This window comes from Leuresthes tenuis, unplaced genomic scaffold, assembly GCF_036924035.1.
Source record: "Leuresthes tenuis unplaced genomic scaffold, fLeuTen1.0.hap1 SCAF_104, whole genome shotgun sequence".
NCBI classification, from domain to species: domain Eukaryota; kingdom Metazoa; phylum Chordata; class Actinopteri; order Atheriniformes; family Atherinopsidae; genus Leuresthes; species Leuresthes tenuis.
This window is the reverse complement of record NW_027325458.1, coordinates 55,410-75,203: the sequence shown is the minus strand read 5'-3', so window position 1 is coordinate 75,203 and position 19,794 is coordinate 55,410. Positions and strand designations below refer to the sequence as shown.

Below are 19,794 nucleotides of genomic sequence, written 5' to 3'. Positions count from 1 at the left end.
TCCCTTTTGGTTGTCTTACGCGTCTCAACTTGGTTCTGAGCATGGCGAGCATATCGGCGAACGTCAGCCAAACGAGGACCCTCACACCATCCCACGTAAATGTTCTTTACTTCAGTGGCGACATCTATATAATATTGTCTGGGTCCCGTTAAAACATGTATTTTTCCCATCTAATTCCTTGTTTGCTTTAAAACAAGTATTCCCCATTTTCTATCCCTTCAGTAGCCAACCAGTTTGTATGGAGTACACTGGAGCAACTTGACTGATCAGTAAAACACTGCTTTTGTTGTCACCGCAAGGCTTCCCCCGTCGGTTGTTTCACTGAGACACTACTGAGTAACTACAACTCAACACAGTTTATACACATAACATTCATATACATACTAACAAACAAACAAACAATAATTTATCGCAATTTTCTCATCTCTGTTTGAACGTACACCCAGGTAAATATTCCTGTAGTCTTCTCATACCGACTATGGACCCATTCATTGTTTAACTTCACTGTTTTGCAAATCCTAATTGAATATTACACATTGACATTGAACTTTACTGGATAAGCAGGTCTTCATTGCATTCAGCAGCCTATATGTGAGCATCTATGTGTAAGCTGTTCTTCTTTGCATTTATCAGCAGCAAGCAATTCTTCACTGCACATGCATATGTAAATAGTAAAACAATTCCAATGTGTTAGCGAAACCTTCTATATCACAGTGGTTTCTAAGATCTATTTTAAGTTCTTTGCCATCAGTGAGATGACATAGTTTACAAAGTGTGTCAAATTATCACTGAAGATCTTTTCAGGAATTTCAAATCTAGAAATGAGTTATTTTACGCGTGATTTTGCTACTGAGAGTGCATCTGCTTGTGCACATGGAAATATTTCAGACCATTTGGTAAAAACCTCTGTTGTCACTGAGCAGAATCGTTTCCCTTAACATTAATTTAGTTCAATGAAATCTACACAATAATGAAATAATGAAATACAAACAAATATGTTGAAAAAGATACACTGGCTTAGGGAATTATCTTCGTTTTGGTCTTAGATTGCCCTGTGGAATGTATTTTGCACATATTTGACCTGCTAGACAAAACTTTATTCATTTATTTATTCTAAAAAAAAAAATTCAATAATTAGTAAAACCATATGCTGTAAAAACCTTGTTCATTATTGCTTCCATCCCTCCTGTTGAGACATGACATGGTCCGTGGCTCAATACTGCAGCATATTTAAACAAATTCTTTGGCAGTATGGTTTTCCTTCCGGTCATTCATACGAGTCTATTGTAGATGGCAATTGAATAACATCTAATAATGCTAAAATATTTGTAGTTTATACATTTAGCTGTGGATGTCAACATACCTGTTTTTCCAATGCTGTGTTAACACATGTACAGTTGAGAAGGCATACTGACTGTCAGTGTAAACGTTAACAACCTTTTTGTTATTTAATTTACAAGCTTCAGTTAAAGCTACCAATTCGACTGCTTGAACAGAGTAATTTTTTGGTAGTGGTTGTTTTAAGAAAACTTCAGTTTCTGTTACTACTGCAAATCCTGTAGCATTTGTGCCATCAGGGTTTTTTGCTTGACCTGTTGAATAAATATAGTTATTTCTGCATTTTCATAACGTATATCAGTTAAGTCTGGCCTGGGTAAAACACTGATGGTTATTTCTGACATGCAATCATGAGGCTTTCCATCTGTGGGGTAGGTAGCAGTGTGGATGGATTAAGTGTAGCACATCTCTCGACAACAAGGTGTGGCTGTGAAAGAAGAACTGTTATGTAGGAGAGATGTCTGGTAAAGATATTTTGTTAAGTAACCATATCACAGCCACTGCATGAGGTACCTTAAGTGTTAATGGGTGAAATAACACCATTATTGTTGATGCCTGCACTGCCAATGGCTTCTGGCCATTGATTCAAAAGTACAATCTCGTCCCTGTTTCCCCCTTTCAGTGGACACTGGCCCCTAATTACCGCAATTCAGCAGGGGGTCTTTCATTAGGAGTACTGGACTCCCCCGTGCACGGTTTCAGCTCCGACCCTGGAAAGCGGAAAAAACGTTGAGATCTGGTTTGAGGACCCAATTGTTGAGAAAAGTCTCTCAATGAGACTCAGAGTTGCTGGAGTCAGTTAATGCAAATGTTTAATCTTGCAGCAAGTTCAAGAAGGTGTGTGTGTATGGGTGTATGTGTGCGAACGTGTGTGAGTTTGTGTGTGTGAGAGTTTAAAGAACCTGTTATCCACAGGCAGGTCTTAACTAGTATGGCACAGGTCCAGCCTGTCTCATCTTTTTTGGAAGGTCCAGCGCTCGGCCGTAACCCTTCTGTCTGTTTGGACTCTCACATACATTCGGTTAATCATAGAAAAACGAGAACAAAACTTTTTAGCCCCTTAAATTCATAAAACAGACATGGTGCAGTTATTTCCATTCTAGAAAATAAGAGTAATCACCACCATTCCTATAAATTCTGGATATTCTAACAATCTGAATCTTTTTTAAATGTTCGATGAAGCCCTTTGCTGTTCTGTTTAGAGACTCAGCTGATCATAAACCAAGTTTTGCTCTTGAACCAAGCTTCTAAACTCTTCACCTTTTTCATTTCTCAGTTAGTATTCACTTTAAAACTGATTAAAAGAAAAATTAAATGAATGCCTATCAACAAATGTGGGATCTAAACTCTAGTTCTTTCTCTAAAATAATTTCCTTTCTCAATTCAGAAATGTGTGTGTGTAAGTCACAACACCCGTGACACCAAAACGGCTTTCTTTTCTCTCTTTTCTCTACACTCTGCACTGTGAGCACACACACCAAATCAGAAAGGCTTTTTTCTCTCTTTTCTACATTATGGACTGTGGGGACACAAAACCGCTCTCTCTCTTTTTTTTTTTTGTTTTTGTGCCAGGGCGTTGTCTCACGTATTAGATTATGCTTAAGATACGAATGGGTTTATCAGTCACATCAGAATCCATACATACTGATCCTCCCGTAATAAAATGGTCGGATCTTATCAAACACACTTTGTTTCTTGTGACAAGTCAGCCAAACAGCGTATACACGTCAAGACACTGAATCAAGTTTGCCACAAGAACTCATAAGTTTGGCAGTATTGCTCTGCCGTCAGCAATCATACACCCATTTTATTTTCATGAGACATGTGCAGGCACCTGTTCATCTACTGTTCTATCACTATGAATTAGTTTATCTATTATCAATAAGGATACTTCTACAACTACTATCAAAGTATGTCCGGACTTCTTATGTTGTCAGTTGCTATATATGAATAAGTGGGTTGCTACTGAAAAGCATTAAGCATGTCACACAGCCCAAACATATAACATTTCAGGACACACCACACAGTTAACAACCACAGTGAAGCGTGTCAAAGCCCAAACATGTAACATTCAACAGGACACTTACACAACACATTCAAATCAAACAGTCAGACAACATACAAGAACATATACCCCAGCCGGCATTGCTCCCTGCCTATTTTCCTACAACTCACTATGTGTGCGCACACCTTTATTCACAAACTCTTCAACTTATACTCTTTTACCGAAGCTGCTACAGCTCGATTGGCCAAATACCCTTAGATCCTATTTCGGTGAATTTGACATCTGCCTTGTATGTAACAGATTAGCGGTTTAGCAGTTTTAATTTAGTTTGAGTGAAGGAATTCATTTTATAGCAAAATCCGAAATCGTGAAGAACTCATGAAAGTAAGCTTATTCTCGGATTCCTGAAACATTAGATTTGCTCTTTCTTTTACTGCAAAGTACAACGTTGAGCAGCACTAATGAGTTGTTTCTATTTTTGGCAGGCTTTACCTTTGCGGATGAAGCCCTTTCTGTCTGTGCAAAAGAAATCTTGTTACTGTGCAGAGTGACTTCTCTGAGTAGAGTCGCCTTACTTGTTGCGACTGTGCCGATGTTCGAAGCTGGAGTGCAAAGTTGTTGCTTGAATGGTGCTCGCTGGGGCGTGTGGTAGTGTAAAGTTATACCATTTAAAAGGGCTGAAGAGTGCTCAGTGCAGCGGGTGGGCGGAGGTGCAAAGTGACACTATGGCCATAAAAAGAACACCGCTACAAGTGCGCATTGTGCCAGGAAGGGCCCTCGGACGTGAACCAGTGGACAGTTCTCGCTTCTCGGCCTTTTGGCTAAGATCAAGTGTAGTATCTGTTCTTATCTTCTTAAACCCCAGCTGGTCGAGGCGGATGGCCACCCTTCCTGAGTCTGGTTCTGCCAGAGGTTTCTTCCTGTTAAAAGGGAGTCGTTCCTTTCCACAGTTGCCACAGGCACGCTCAGGACGGGAGATTGGACTGAAGACACGTTTCGGTGCAATCTGTTGGTTTCCTTAGCTAGGATATTAATTTTTTGAATTGGCTCTATATGAATTAATTGGATCATGATTACAATGAATTGAATTCCAATTGGCTTGAATTGGACTATATTACTTAAGTGCCTTGAGATGACAATTGTTGTAATCTGGCGCTATATAAATAAAATTGAATTGAATTGAATTGAATTGAATGTCTGATATGTCCTCTATGCGAGACTACATATTAAATGGATTTGTATCAATAGGAGTTGAAAAAGGAGCTTGCTCCGTTCACTCCAAGCATCGACCCGGTACTGCAGTGCCGCTGGGAACGGTGCGCTCTCCTCTGCTCTTGTGAAAAAGCAAACAGCGGTGCAGGATGGAAGTTTCAGGGAGCCTAAGATGAAACTTTCTTTTAATCTGCTGATAAAAGAGAGTGAATGCGAAGCAGACTTTAACACGGTTCTGGGAGCGAGCCGAGTGCAGGCTAACTGGGAGAATTGCTTGAAAGAAACGCGACACCGAATGAGCAGTCAGATCAAAGCCTCAACACGGTGTTCCCGTGTTGTTTGTGGCTGCCTTGTCTTTTGCACAGAGTAAAAGACAAGGCAGCCATCGAATATGGCCCGATTGTTCCTACTTGGTCAGCCGAGGAGCAAGGGGGGGGAGCAAGCGTCTCAACCAAGCAAAGCTCACCATGGGGAAGGTGGCTATGCCAACTAGCCTGATGCCCTGCTCCCGCAGTGATGGATAATCATACACTGGTTTCTCTTCATAATGTACAAGTCTTTCGCCTTTTACTAAAGACTTCCGTGTAGAGCAGCACTAATGAGTTGTTTCTATTTTTGGCAGGCTTTACCTTTGCGGGTGAAGCCCTTTCTGTCTGTGCAAAAGAAATCTTGTTACTGCGCAGAGTGACTTCTCTGTGTAGAGTCGCCTCACTTGCTGCGACTGTGCCGATGTTGCTTGAATGGTGCTCGCTGGAGCGTGCGGTAGTGTAAAGGTATGCCATTTAAAAGGGTTGAAGAGTGCTCAGTGCAGCGGGTGGGCGGAGGTGCAAAGTGACACTATGGCCATAAAACGAACACCGCTACAAGTGCGCATTGTGCCAGGAAGGGCCCTCGGACGTGAACCAGTGGACAGTTATCGCTTCTCGGCATTTTGGCTAAGATCAAGTGTAGTATCTGTACTTATCAGTTTAATATGTTATATGTCTATGCAAGGACTACATATTAAATGGATTTTTATCAATAGGAGTTGAAAAAGGAGCTTGCTCCGTTCACTCCAAGCATCGACCCGGTACTGCAGTGCCGCTGGGAACGGTGCGCTCTCCTCTGCTCTTGTGAAAAAGCAAACAGCGGTGCAGGATGGAAGTTTCTTTAATCTGCTGAGAAAAGAGAGTGAATGCGAAGCAGACTTTAACATGGCTCTGGGAGCGAGCCGAGTGTGGGCTAACCAGGAGAATTGCTTGAAAGAAACGCGACACCGAATGAGCGGTCAGAACAAAGCCTCAATACGGTGTTCCTGTGGTGTTTTTATAAAATGCGGTGTAAAAAAAGGTGTGAATGCCCCATAGAAAACTAAAAGGTGGAGCGGAAGTGTTCGGCTGCAAGAAGGTGTGAATGTCCGACTATATTTAGTGAAAAGCAGGTGAAGCAAGGTCTGAATGCCCAACCTTACATCATCAAAAGCGAGATCAGAGGTTTTTGGCTGCAAGAAGGCCATAGTTTGCCAAAAGCGGGTGAGGTGCGAATGACCGACTAAATATCAACAAAAGTGGGGGCGGAGGTCTTCGGATGCAAGTGGGTGTGAATATCCCACCATACAAGTATGGTGGAGAGGAAGCTGTGAATGGCCGACCATAGTTTGCAAAAAGCGGGTGAGAAAAGGTGCGAATGTCCAACCATACATGATCGAAACAGGGTGTTTGGCTGCGACAAGGTGTGAATGTCCACCCATAATTAATGAAAAGCGGGCAACAAGTAGGTTCGAATGCCATACCATACATCATCAAAAGCAGGAGTGGATGTGTTCGGCTACAAGAAGGTTTGAATGTCCGAGCATAGTTTGTAAAAAGCGGGTAAGAAAAGGTTCGAATGCCCGAACATACACCATCAAAAGAGGGAGCGGAGGTGTTCCGCTGTAAGACGGTGTGAATGTCCGACCATAGTTGGTAAAAAGTGGGTATGAAAAGGTGCGAATGCCCAAATTCGGCTGCAAAAAACTGTGTTCGGCTGCAAAAAGGTGTGAATGTTCGACTAAAGTTTGTAAAAAGCGGGTAAGACAAGGTGCGAATGCCTGACAATGTATGATCAAAAGCGGGAGCGGAGGTGTTCAGCTGCAAGAAGGTCTAAATGTCCATAATTAATTGCTAGAAAACATGAAAGAAAATTTTCGAAAATCAATCCGCACATGATCATAAGTGGGAGAGGAGGTGTTCAGCTGCAAGAAGGTGTGAATATCCTACCATAATTGCTGAAAAATGTGTTAGAAACGGTAAGAATCCCGGACCATACCTCATCAAAAGCTAGAGAGGTGGTGTTCGGCTACAAGTAGGTGTGAATGTCTGACTAAAGTTCAAATATATTAACAAAAGCGGGAGGAGAGGTCTTTGGATGAGTGGTTGAGAATTTCCAACCATAATCTATAAAATGCGGTGAAAAAAAAGGTGTGATAGAAACCTAAAAGGTGGAGCGGAAGTGTTCGGCTGCAAGAAGGTGTGAATGTCCATCTATAGTTGGTGAAAAGCAGGAAAAGCAAGGTCTGAATGCCCAATCTTACATCATCAAAAGCGAGATCAGAGGTGTTTGGCGGCAAGAAAACGGGTAAGGTGTGAATGACCGACTAAATATCAACAAAAGTGGGGGCGGAGATCTTCGGATGCAAGTGGGTGTGAATATCCCACCATACAAGTATGGTGGAGAGGAAGCTGTGAATGGCCGACCATAGTTTGCAAAAAGCGGGTGAGAAAAGGTGCGAATGTCCAACCATACATGATCAAAACAGGGAGCGGAGGTGTTTGGCTGTGACAAGGTGTGAATGTCCACCCATAATTAATGAAAAGCGGGCAACAAGTAGGTTCGAATGCCCAACCATACATCAACAAAAGCAGGAGTGGATGTGTTTGGCTACAAGAAGGTTTGAATGTCCGAGCATAGTTTGTAAAAAGCGGGTAAGAAAAGGTGCGAATGCCCGAACATACACCATCAAAAGAGGGAGCGGAGGTGTTACACTTGAAAGACGGTGTGAATGTCCGACCATAGTTGGTAAAAAGTGGGTAAGAAAAGGTTCGAATGCCCGAATATATACCATCAAAAGCGGAAGCGGAGGTGTTCGGCTGCAAGAAGGTGTGAAAGTCCGACCATGGTTTGTAAAAAGCGGGTAAGAAAAGGTGCGAATGCCCGACAATGTATGATCAAAAGAGGGAACGGAGGTTTTCGGCTGCAAGAAGGTCTAAATGTCCAACCATAATTTGTAAAAACCGGGGAAGAAAAGGCTCGGAAGCCCGACTATACACCATCAAAAGCGGGAACGGAGGTTTTCGGCTACAAGAAGGTTTGAATGTACGACCATAGTTTGTAAAAAGCGGGTAAGAAAAGGTGCGAATGCCCGAACATACACCATCAAAAGAGGGAGCGGAGGTGTTACACTTGAAAGACGGTGTGAATGTCCGACCATAGTTGGTAAAAAGTGGGTAAGAAAAGGTTCGAATGCCCGAATATATACCATCAAAAGCGGAAGCGGAGGTGTTCGGCTGCAAGAAGGTGTGAACGTCCGACCAAAGTTTGTAAAAAGCAGTTAAGAAAAGGTTCGAATATCCAACCAAACATAATCAAAAGTGGGAGCAGAGCTGTTCGACTGCAAGTAGGTGTGAATATCCACCCATAATTCCTGAAAAATGGGTAAGAAAAGGTGCGAATGCCCAACCATACATCATCAAAAGAAGAAGTGGATGTGTTCTGCTACAAGAAGGTTTGAATGTCCAACCATAGTTTGTAAAAAGCGTGTAAGAAAAAGTTCGATTGCCCGAACATACACCATCAAAAGAGGGAGCGGAGGTGTTCCGCTGTAAGATGCTGCGAATGTCCGACCATAGTTGGTAAAAAGCGGGTAAGAAAAGGTTAAAAAACCGGACTGTACACAATCAATAGCGGGAGCGGAGTTGTTCGGCTACAAGAAGGTGTGAAAGTCCGACCATGGTTTGTAAAAAGCGGGTAAGACAAGGTGCGAATGCCCGACAATGTATGATCAAAAGAGGGAGCGGAGTTGTTCGGCTGCAAGGTCTGAATTTCCAACCATAATTTGTAAACACCGTTGAAGAAAAGGCTCGAAAGCCCGACTATACACCATCAAAAGCGGGAGCGGAGGTGTTCAGCTGCAAGAAGGTCTGAATGTCCACCAATAATTACTGAAAAATGGGTAAGAAAAGGTGTGAATGCCCAACTATACATCATCACAAGCAGAAGTGTATGTGTTCGGCCACAAGAAGGTTTAAATGTCCGACCATAGTTTGTAAAAGGCGGGTAAGAAAAGGTTCGAATGCCCGAACATACACAATCAAAAGAGGGAGCGGAGGTGTTTCACTGCAAGAAGGTGTGAATGTCCGAGCATAGTTTGTAAAAAGTGGGTAAGAAAAGGTTCGAATGCCAGAACATACACCATCAAAAGAGGGAGCGGAGGTGTTCCGCTGTAAGAAGGTGTGAATGTCCGACCATAGTTGGTAAAAAGCGGGTAAGAAAAGGCTAAAATACCCAACTCTACACAATCAATAGCGGGAGCGGAGTTGTTCGGCTAAAAGAAGGTATGAAAGTCCGACCATGGTTTGTAAAAAGCGGGTAAGAAAAGGTTCGAATGCCAAAATATACACCATCAAAAGCGGAAGCCGAGGTGTTCGGCTGCAAGTAGGTGTGAATGTCAGATCATAATTTGTAAAAAGCTGATGAGAAAGGTGTGAATGACCGACAATAATTGCTGAAAAATGTGTTAGAAAAGGTAAGAATGCCGGACCATTCATCATCAAAAGCCGGAGAAGAGGTGTTCGGCTGCAAGAAGCTGTGAATGTCCAGCCATAATAACTCAAAAACGGGTAAGAAAAGGTAGTATTGCCAGACCATAAATGATCAAAACAGGGAGCGGAGGTGTTCCGCTGTAAGAAGGTGTGAATGTCCCACCATAATTGGTAAAAAGCGGGTAAGAAAAGGTTAAAATACCCGACTGTACACAATCAATAGCGGGAAGGGATGTGTTCGGCTACAAGAAGGTGTGAAAGTCCGACCATGTTTTGTAAAAAGCGGGTAAGAAAAGGTGCGAATGCCCGACAATGTATGATCAAAAGAGGGAGCGGAGGTTTTCGGCTGCAAGAAGGTCTGAATGTCCAACCATAATTTGTAAAAACCGGGGAAGAAAAGGCTCGAAAGCCCAACTATACACCATCAAAAGCGGGAGCAGAGGTGTTCAGCTGCAAGAAGGTCTCAATGTCCATCAATAATTGCTAGAAAACATGAAAGAAAATTTTTCGAATATCAAACCGCACATGATCATATGCGGGAGAGGAGGTGTTCAGCTGTAAGATGGTGTGAATGTCCATCCATAATTCCTGAAAAATGGGTAAAAAAAGGTGCGAATGCCCAACCATACAACATCAAAAGCAGGTGTGAATGTCATCATAATTTGCAAAAACCTGATGAGAAATGGTGAGAATGCCCGACTATACACCATCAAATGCGGGAGCGGAGGTGTTCGGCTGTGAGTAGGTGTGAATGTGCGACCATACTTGCTGAAAAATATGACAAAGCAGTTTTCACTTGGTTTGAGTGAAGGAATTCATTTTATATCAAAATCCGAAATTGTGTAGAACTCGTGGAAATAAGTTTATTCTCGGATTCCTAAAGGTTTAGTGTTGTTCTTTGGTATACTGCAAAGTAATACTTTCTATTTTGTTGAAACCCATTCAGACATGGATAAATATGAAGGACAAAGCAGTTTTAACTTGGTTTGAGTGAAGGAATTCATTTTATATCAAAATCCGAAATTGTGTAGAACTGGTGATAAGAAGCTTATTCTCGGATTCCTAAAGGTTTAGTGTTGTTCTTTGGTATACTGCAAAGTAATACTTTCTTTTTTGTTGAAACCTATTCAGACATGGATAAATATTAAGGACAAAGCAGTTTTAACTTGGTTTGAGTGAAGGAATTCATTTTATATCAAAATCCGAAATTGTGTAGAACTGGTGATAAGAAGCTTATTCTCGGATTCCTAAAGGTTTAGTGTTGTTCTTTGGTATACTGCAAATTAATACTTTCTTTTTTGTTGAAACCTATTCAGACATGGATAAATATGAAGGACAAAGCAGTTTTAACTTGGTTTGAGTGAAGGAATTCATTTTATATCAAAATCCGAAATTGTGTAGAACTGGTGATAAGAAGCTTATTCTCGGATTCCTAAAGGTTTAGTGTTGTTCTTTGGTATACTGCAAATTAATACTTTCTTTTTTGTTGAAACCTATTCAGACATGGATAAATATGAAGGACAAAGCAGTTTTAACTTGGTTTGAGTGAAGGAATTCATTTTATATCAAAATCCGAAATTGTGTAGAACTGGTGATAAGAAGCTTATTCTCGGATTCCTGAAAAGGTTTAGAGTTGTTCTTTCCTATCCTGCAAAGGACAACGTTCTTTTTTGTTTAAAGCTATTATGACATGGATAAATATGAAGGACAAAGCAGTTTTAACTTAATCGGTTTCAACAAAATAGAAAGTATTACTTTGCAGTATACTAAAGAACAACACTAAACCTTTAGGAATCCGAGAATAAACTTATTTCCACGAGTTCTACACAATTTCGGATTTTGATATAAAATGAATTCCTTCACTCAAACCAAGTTAAAACTGCTTTGTCCTTGATATTTATCCATGTCTGAATCGGTTTCAACAAAATAAAAAGTATTACTTTGCAGTATACCAAAGAACAACACTAAACCTTTAGGAATCCGAGAATAAACTTATTTCCACGAGTTCTACACAATTTCGGATTTTGATATAAAATGAAATCCTTCACTCAAACCAAGTGAAAACTGCTTTGTCATATTTTTCAGCAAGTATGGTCGGACATTCACACCTACTCACAGCCGAACACCTCCGCTCCCGCATTTGATGGTGTATAGTCGGGCATTCTCACCATTTCTCATCAGGTTTTTGCAAATTATGATCTGACATTCACACCTGCTTTTGATGATGTATGGTTGGGCATTCGCACCTTTTTTTTTTATCCATTTTTGAGGAATTATGGGTGGACATTCACACCTTCTTGCAGCTAAACACCTCCGCTCCCACTTATGATCATGTGCGGTTTGATATTCGAAAATTTTCTTTCATGTTTTCTAGCAATTATTGATGGACATTCAGACCTTCTTGCAGCTGAACCCCTCTGCTCCCGCTTTTGATGGTGTATAGTCGGGCTTTCAAACCTTTTCTTCCCCGGTTTTTACAAATTATGGTTGGACATTCAGACCTTCTTTTAGCCGAAAACCTCCGCTCCCTCTTTTGATCATACATTGTCGGGCATTCGCACCTTTTCTTACCCGCTTTTTACAAAACATGGTCGGACTTTCACACCTTCTTGTAGCCGAACACATTCGCTCCCGCTATTGATTGTGTGCAGTCGGGTATTTTAACCTTTTCTTACCAACTTTTTACCAACTACGGTCGGACATTCACACCTTCTTATGGCGGAACACCTCCACTCCCTCTTTTGATGATGTATGTTTGGGCATTCGAACCTTTTCTTACCCGCTTTTTACAAACTATGGTCGGACATTCAAACCTTCTTGTAGCCGAACACATCCAGTTCTGCTTTTGAGGATGTATGGTCGGACTTTCACACCTTTTAGTAGCCAAACAACTCCGCTCCCGCTATTGATTGTGTACAGTCGGGTCTTTTAACCTTTTCTTACCCGCTTTTTACCAATTATGGTCGGACATTCACACCTTCTTACAGCGGAACACCTCCGCTCCCTGTTTTGATCATTTATGGTCTGGCAATACTACCTTTTCTTACCCGTTTTTGAGTAATTATGGCTGGACATTCACAGCTTCTTGCATCCGAACACCTCTTCTCTGCTTTTGATGATGAATAGTCCGGCATTCTTACCTTTTCTAACACATTTTTCAGTAATTATTGTCGGTCATTCACACCTTTCTCATCAGCTTTTTGCAAATTATGATCTGACATTCACACCTACTTGCAGCCGAACACCTCGGCTTCCGTTTTTGATGGTGTATATTTTGGCATTCGAACCTTTTCTTACCCACTTTTTACAAACTATGCTCGGACATTCACACCTTCTTGCAGCGAAACCCCTCCGCTCCCTCTTTTGATTGTGTATGTTCGGGCATTCGAACCTTTTCTTACCCGCTTTTTACAAACTATGGTCGGACATTCAAACCTTCTTGTGGCCGAACACATCCACTTCTGCTTTTTATGATGTATAGTTGGGCATTCACACCTTTTATTACCCATTTTTCAGTAATTATTGGTTGGAAATTCAGACCTTGCAGCCGAACACCTCCGCTCCCTCTTTTGATCATACATTGTCGGGCATTCGCACCTTGTCTTACCCGCGTTTTACAAACCATGGTCGGACTTTCACACCTTCTTGTAGCCGAACAACTCCGCTCCCGCTATTGATTGTGTAGAGTCGGGTATTTTAACCTTTTCTTACCCGCTTTTTACCAATTATGATCGGACTTTCACACCGTCTTACAGCGGAACACCTCCGCTCCCTCTTTTGATGGTGTATGTTCGGGCATTCAAACTTTTTCTTACCCACTTTTTACAAACTATGGTCGGACCTTCAAACCTTCTTGTAGCAGAACACATCCACTTCTTCTTTTGATGATGTATGGTTGGGCATTCGCACCTTTTCTTACCCATTTTTCAGGAATTATGGGTGGACATTCACACCTACTTGCAGTCGAACAGCTCTGCTCCCACTTTTGATTATGTTTGGTTGGATATTCGAACCTTTTCTTAACTGCTTTTTACAAACTTTGGTCGGACGTTCACACCTTCTTGCAGCCGAACACCTCCGTTTCCGCTTTTGATGGTATATATTCGGGCATTCGAACCTTTTCTTACCCGCTTTTTACCAACTATGGTCGGACATTCACACCTTCTTACAGCGGAAAACCTCCGCTCCCTCTTTTGATGGTGTATGTTCTGGCATTCGAACCTTTTCTTACCCACTTTTTACAAACTATGCTCGGACATTCACACCTTCTTGCAGCGAAACACCTCCGCTCCCTCTTTTGATTGTGTATGTTCGGGCATTTAAACCTTTTCTTACCCGCCTTTTACAAACTATGGTCGGACATTCAAACCTTCTTGTGGCCGCACACATCCACTTCTGCTTGTGATGATGTATAGTTGGGCATTCACACCTTTTCTTACCCATTTCTCAGTAATTATTGGTGGACATTCAGACCTTCTTGCAGCTGAACACCTCTGCTCCCGCTTTTGATGGTGTATAGTCGGGCTTTCGAGGCTTTTCTTCAACGGTGTTTACAAATTATGGTTGGAAATTCAGACCTTGCAGCCGAACACCTCCGCTCCCTCTTTTGATCATACATTGTCGGGCATTCGCACCTTGTCTTACCCGCGTTTTACAAACCATGGTCGGACTTTCACACCTTCTTGTAGCCGAACAACTCCGCTCCCGCTATTGATTGTGTACAGTCGGGTATTTTAACCTTTTCTTACCCGCTTTTTACCAATTATGGTCAGACATTCACACCGTCTTACAGCGGAACACCTCCGCTCCCAATTTTGATGGTGTATGTTCGAGCATTCGAACTTTTTCTTACCCACTTTTTACAAGCTATGGTCGGACATTCAAACCTTCTTGTAGCAGAACACATCCACTTCTTCTTTTGATGATGTATGGTTGGGCATTCGCACCTTTTCTTACCCATTTTTCAGGAATTATGGGTGGAAATTCACACCTACTTGCAGTCGAACAGCTCTGCTCCCACTTTTGATTATGTTTGGTTGGATATTCGAACCTTTTCTTAACTGCTTTTTACAAACTTTGGTCGGACGTTCACACCTTCTTGCAGCCGAACACCTCCGCTTCCGCTTATGATGGTATATATTCGGGCATTCGAACCTTTTCTTACCCGCTTTTTACAAACTATGGTTGGACATTCAAACCTTCTTGTAGCCGAAAACCTCCACTCCCTCTTTTGATCATACATTGTCGGGCATTCGCACCTTTTCTTACCCGCTTTTTACAAACTATGCTCGGACATTCAAACCTTCTTGTAGCCAAACACATCCACTCCTGCTTTTGTTGATGTATGGTTGGGCATTCGAACCTACTTGTTGCCCGCTTTTCATTAATTATGGGTGGACATTCAGACCTACTTGCAGCCGAACACCTCGGCTTCCGCTTTTGATGGTGTATATTTTTGCATTCGAACCTTTTCTTACCCGCTTTTTACAAACCATGGTCGGACTTTCACACCTTCTTTTAGCCGAACAACTCCGCTCCCGCTATTGATTGTGTAGAGTCGGGTATTTTAACCTTTTCTTACCCGCTTTTTACCAACTATGGTTGGACATTCACACCTTCTTACAGCGGAACACCTCCGCTCCCTCTTTTGATGGTGTATGTTCGGGCATTCGAACCTTTTCTTACCCGCTTTTTACAAACTATGCTCGGACATTCACACCTTCTTGCAGCGAAACACCTCCGCTCCCTCTTTTGATTGTGTATGTTCGGGCATTCAAACCTTTTCTTACCCGCCTTTTACAAACTCTGGTTGGACATTCAAACCTTCTTGTGGCCGAACACATCCACTTCTGCTTTTGATGATGTATAGTTGGGCATTCACACCTCTTCTTACCCATTTTTCAGTAATTATTGGTGGACATTCAGACCTTCTTGCAGCTGAACACCTCTGCTCCCGCTTTTGATGGTGTATAGTCGGGCTTTCGAGGCTTTTCTTCAACGGTGTTTACAAATTATGGTCGGAAATTCAGACCTTGCAGCCGAACACCTCCGCTCCCTCTTTTGATCATACATTGTCGGACATTCGCACCTTGTCTTACCCGCGTTTTACAAACCATGGTCGGACATTCACAGCTTCCTCTCCACCATACTTGTATGGTGGGATATTCACACCCACTTGCATCCGAAGACCTCCGCCCCCACTTTTGTTGATATTTAGTCGGTCGTTCACACCTTACCCGTTTTCTTGCCGCCAAACACCTCTGATCTCGCTTTTGATGATGTAAGATTGGGCATTCAGACCTTGCTTTTCCTGCTTTTCACCAACTATAGACGGACATTCACACCTTCTTGCAGCCGAACACTTCCGCTCCACCTTTTAGGTTTCTATCACACCTTTTTTTTCACCGCTTTTTATAGATTATGGTTGGAAATTCTCAACCACTCATCCGAAGACCTCTCCTCCCGCTTTTGTTAATATATTTGAACTTTAGTCAGACATTCACACCTACTTGCAGCCGAACACCACCTCTCTAGCTTTTGATGATGTATGGTCCGGCATTCTTACCGTTTCTAACACATTTTTCAGCAATTATGGTAGGACATTCACACCTTCTTGCAGCTGAACACCTCCTCTCCCACTTATGATCATGTGCAGATTGATTTTCGAAAATTTTCTTTCATGTTTTCTAGCAATTAATGATGGACATTTAGACCTTCTTGCAGCTGAACACCTCCGCTCCCGCTTTTGATCATACATTGTCAGGCATTCGAACCTTGTCTTACAAACTTTAGTCAAACATTCACACCTTTTTGCAGCCGAACACAGTTTTTTTCAGCCGAACTTGGGCATTCGAACCTTTTCATACCCACTTTTTACCAACTATGGTCGGACATTCAAACCTTCTTGTAGCCGAACACATCCAGTCCTGCTTTTGATGATGTATGTTCAGGCATTCGAACCTTTTCTTACCAGCTTTTTACAAACTATGCTCGGACATTCAAACCTTCTTGTAGCCGAACACATCCACTCCTGCTTTTGATGATGTATGGTTGGGCATTCGAACCTACTTGTTGCCCGCTTTTCATTAATTATGGGTGGACATTCACACCTTGTCGCAGCCAAACACCTCCGCTCCCTGTTTTGATCATGTATGGTTGGACATTCGCACCTTTTCTCACCTGCTTTTTGCAAACTATGGTCGGCCATTCACAGCTTCCTCTCCACCATACTTCTATGGTGGGATATTCACACCCACTTGCATCCGAAGACCTCCGCCCCCACTTTTGTTGATATTTAGTCGGTCATTCGCACCTTACCCGCTTTTGGCAAACTATGGCCTTCTTGCAGCCAAAAACCTCTGATCTCGCTTTTGATGATGTAAGGTTGGGCATTCAGACCTTGCTTCACCTGCTTTTCACCAAATATAGTCGGACATTCACACCTTCTTGCAGCCGAACACTTCCGCTCCACCTTTTAGTTTTCTATGTGGCATTCACACCTTTTTTTTCACCGCATTTTATAAAAACACCACAGGAACACCGTATTGAGGCTTTGTTCTGACCGCTCATTCGGTGTCGCATTTCTTTCAAGCAATTCTCCTGGTTAGCCCGCACTCGGCTTGCTCCCAGAGCCGTGTTAAAGTCTACTTCGCATTCACTCTCTTTTCTCAGCAGACTAAAAGAAAGTTTCATCTTAGGCTCCCTGAAACTTCCATCCTGCACCGCTGTTTGCTTTTTCACAAGAGCAGAGGAGAGCGCACCGTTCCCAGGGGCACTACAGTACCGGGTCGATGCTTGGAGTGAACGGAGCAAGCTCCTTTTTCAACTCCTATTGATACAAATCCATTTAATATGTAGTCCTCGCATAGAGGACACATCAGACATTAAACTGATAAGAACAGATACTACACTTGATCTTAGCCAAAAGGCCGAGAAGCGATAACTGTCCACTGGTTCACGTCCGAGGGCCCTTCCTGGCACAATGCGCACTTGTAGCGGTGTTCTTTTTATGGCCATAGTGTCACTTTGCACCTCGGCCCACCCGCTGCACTGAGCACTCTTCAGCCCTTTTAAATGGTATAACTTTACACTACCGCACGCTCCAGCGAGCACCATTCAAGCAACAACTTTGCTCTCCAGCTTCGAACATTGGCACAGTCGCAACAAGTAAGGCGACTCTACTCAGAGAAGTCACTCTGCACAGTAATAAGATTTCTTTTGCACAGACAGAAAGGGCTTCATCCGCAAAGGTAAAGGCTGCCAAAAATAGAAACAACTCATTAGTGCTGCTCAACGTTGTACTTTGCAGTAAAAGAAAGAACAAATCTAAAGATTCAGGAATCCGAGAATAAGCTTACTTCCATGAGTTCTTCACGATTTCGGATTTTGCTATAAAATGAATTCCTTCACTCAAACTAAATTAAAACTGCTAAACCGCTAATCTGTTACATGCAAGGCAGATGTCAAATTCACCGAAATAGGATCTAAGGGTATTTGGCCAATCGAGCTGTAGCAGCTTCGGTAAAAGAGTATAAGTTGAAGAGTTTGTGAATAAAGGTGTGCGCACACATAGTGAGTTGTAGGAAAATAGGCAGGGAGCAATGCCGGCTGGGGTATAGGTTCTTGTATGTTGTCTGACTGTTTGATTTGAATGTGTTGTGTAAGTGTCCTGTTGAATGTTACATGTTTGGGCTTTGACACGCTTCACTGTGGTTGTTAACTGTGTGGTGTGTCCTGAAATGTTATATGTTTGGGCTGTGTGACATGCTTAATGCTTTTCAGTAGCAACCCACTTATTCATATATAGCAACTGACAACATAAGAAGTCCGGACATACTTTGATAGTAGTTGTAGAAGTATCCTTATTGATAATAGATAAACTAATTCATAGTGATAGAACAGTAGATGAACAGGTGCCTGCACATGTCTCATGAAAATAAAATGGGTGTATGATTGCTGACGGCAGAGCAATACTGCCAAACTTATGAGTTCTTGTGGCAAACTTGATTCAGTGTCTTGACGTGTATACGCTGTTTCGCTGACTTGTCACAAGAAACAAAGTGTGTTTGATAAGATCCGACCATTTTATTACGGGAGGATCAGTATGTATGGATTCTGATGTGACTGATAAACTCATTCGTATCTTAAGCATAATCTAATACGTGAGACAACGCCCTGGCACACAATCAAAAAAAAAAAAGAGAGAGCGGTTTTGTGTCCCCACAGTCCATAATGTAGAAAAGAGAGAAAAAAGCCTTTCTGATTTGTTGTGTGTGCTCACAGTGCAGAGTGTAGAGAAAAGAGAGAAAAGAAAGCCGTTTTGGTGTCACGGGTGTTGTGACTTACACACACACATTTCTGAATTGAGAAAGGAAATTATTTTAGAGGAAGCACTAGAGTTTAGATCCCACATTTGTTGATAGGCATTCATTTAATTTTTCTTTTAATCAGTTTTAAAGTAAATACTAACTGAGAAATGAAAAAGGTGAAGAGTTTAGAAGCTTGGTTCAAGAGCAAAACTTGGTTTATGATCAGCTGAGTCTCTAAACAGAACAGCAAAGGGCTTCATCGAACATTTAAAAAAGATTCAGATTGTTAGAATATCCAGAATTTATAGGAATGGTGGTGATTACTCTTATTTTCTAGAATGGAAATAACTGCACCATGTCTGTTTTATGAATTTAAGGGGCTAAAAAGTTTTGTTCTCGTTTTTCTATGATTAACCGAATGTATGTGAGAGTCCAAACAGACAGAAGGGTTACGGCCGAGCGCTGGACCTTCCAAAAAAGATGAGACAGGCTGGACCCGTGCCATACTAGTTAAGGCCTGCCTGTGGATTACAGGTTCTTTAAACTCTCACACACACAAACTCACACACGTTCGCACACATACACCCATACACACACACATTCTTGAACTTGCTGCAAGATTAAACCTTTGCATTAACTGACTCCAGCAACTCTGAGTCTCATTGAGAGACTTTTCTCAACAATTGGGTCCTCAAACCAGATCTCAACGTTTTTTCCGCTGTCCAGGGTCGGAGCTGAAACCGTGCACGGGGGAGTCCAGTACTCCTAATGAAAGACCCCCTGCTGAATTGCGGTAATTAGGGGCCAGTGTCCACTGAAAGGGGGAAAAAGGGACGAGATCGTACTTTTGAATCAATGGCCAGAAGCCATTGGCAGTGCAGGCATCAACAATAATGGTGTTATTTCACCCATTAACACTTAAGGTACCTCATGCAGTGGCTGTGATATGGTTACTTAACAAAATATCTTTACCAGACATCTCTCCTACATAACAGTTCTTCTTTCACAGCCACACCTTGTTGTCGAGAGATGTGCTACACTTAATCCATCCACACTGCTACCTACCCCACAGATGGAAAGCCAGAAATAACCATCAGTGTTTTACCCAGGCCAGACTTAACTGATATACGTTATGAAAATGCAGAAATAACTA

The 19,794-nt window shown here is 42.1% G+C and overlaps 3 non-coding genes and 2 pseudogenes across 3 annotated transcripts; 4 read left to right on the top strand and 1 right to left on the bottom strand.

Moving 5' to 3' along the window:
- The first annotated feature begins 4,144 nt into the window (after window positions 1-4,144).
- Window positions 4,145-4,234, top strand: LOC140287026 (U2 spliceosomal RNA; annotated as a pseudogene).
- A 302-nt stretch (window positions 4,235-4,536) lies between these two features.
- LOC140287028 (U2 spliceosomal RNA) lies at window positions 4,537-4,670 on the top strand (annotated as a pseudogene).
- Window positions 4,671-5,081: 411 nt separating this feature from the next.
- Window positions 5,082-5,195, top strand: LOC140287030 (U5 spliceosomal RNA). Its single transcript, XR_011911403.1, has one exon. It is a non-coding gene; the product is annotated as a U5 spliceosomal RNA (small nuclear RNA).
- Window positions 5,196-5,470: 275 nt separating this feature from the next.
- LOC140287036 (U2 spliceosomal RNA) lies at window positions 5,471-5,658 on the top strand. The gene has a single exon (XR_011911409.1). It is a non-coding gene; the product is annotated as a U2 spliceosomal RNA (small nuclear RNA).
- An 11,424-nt stretch (window positions 5,659-17,082) lies between these two features.
- On the bottom strand, window positions 17,083-17,273 carry LOC140287017 (U2 spliceosomal RNA). The gene has a single exon (XR_011911401.1). It is a non-coding gene; the product is annotated as a U2 spliceosomal RNA (small nuclear RNA).
- Window positions 17,274-19,794: the final 2,521 nt, after the last annotated feature.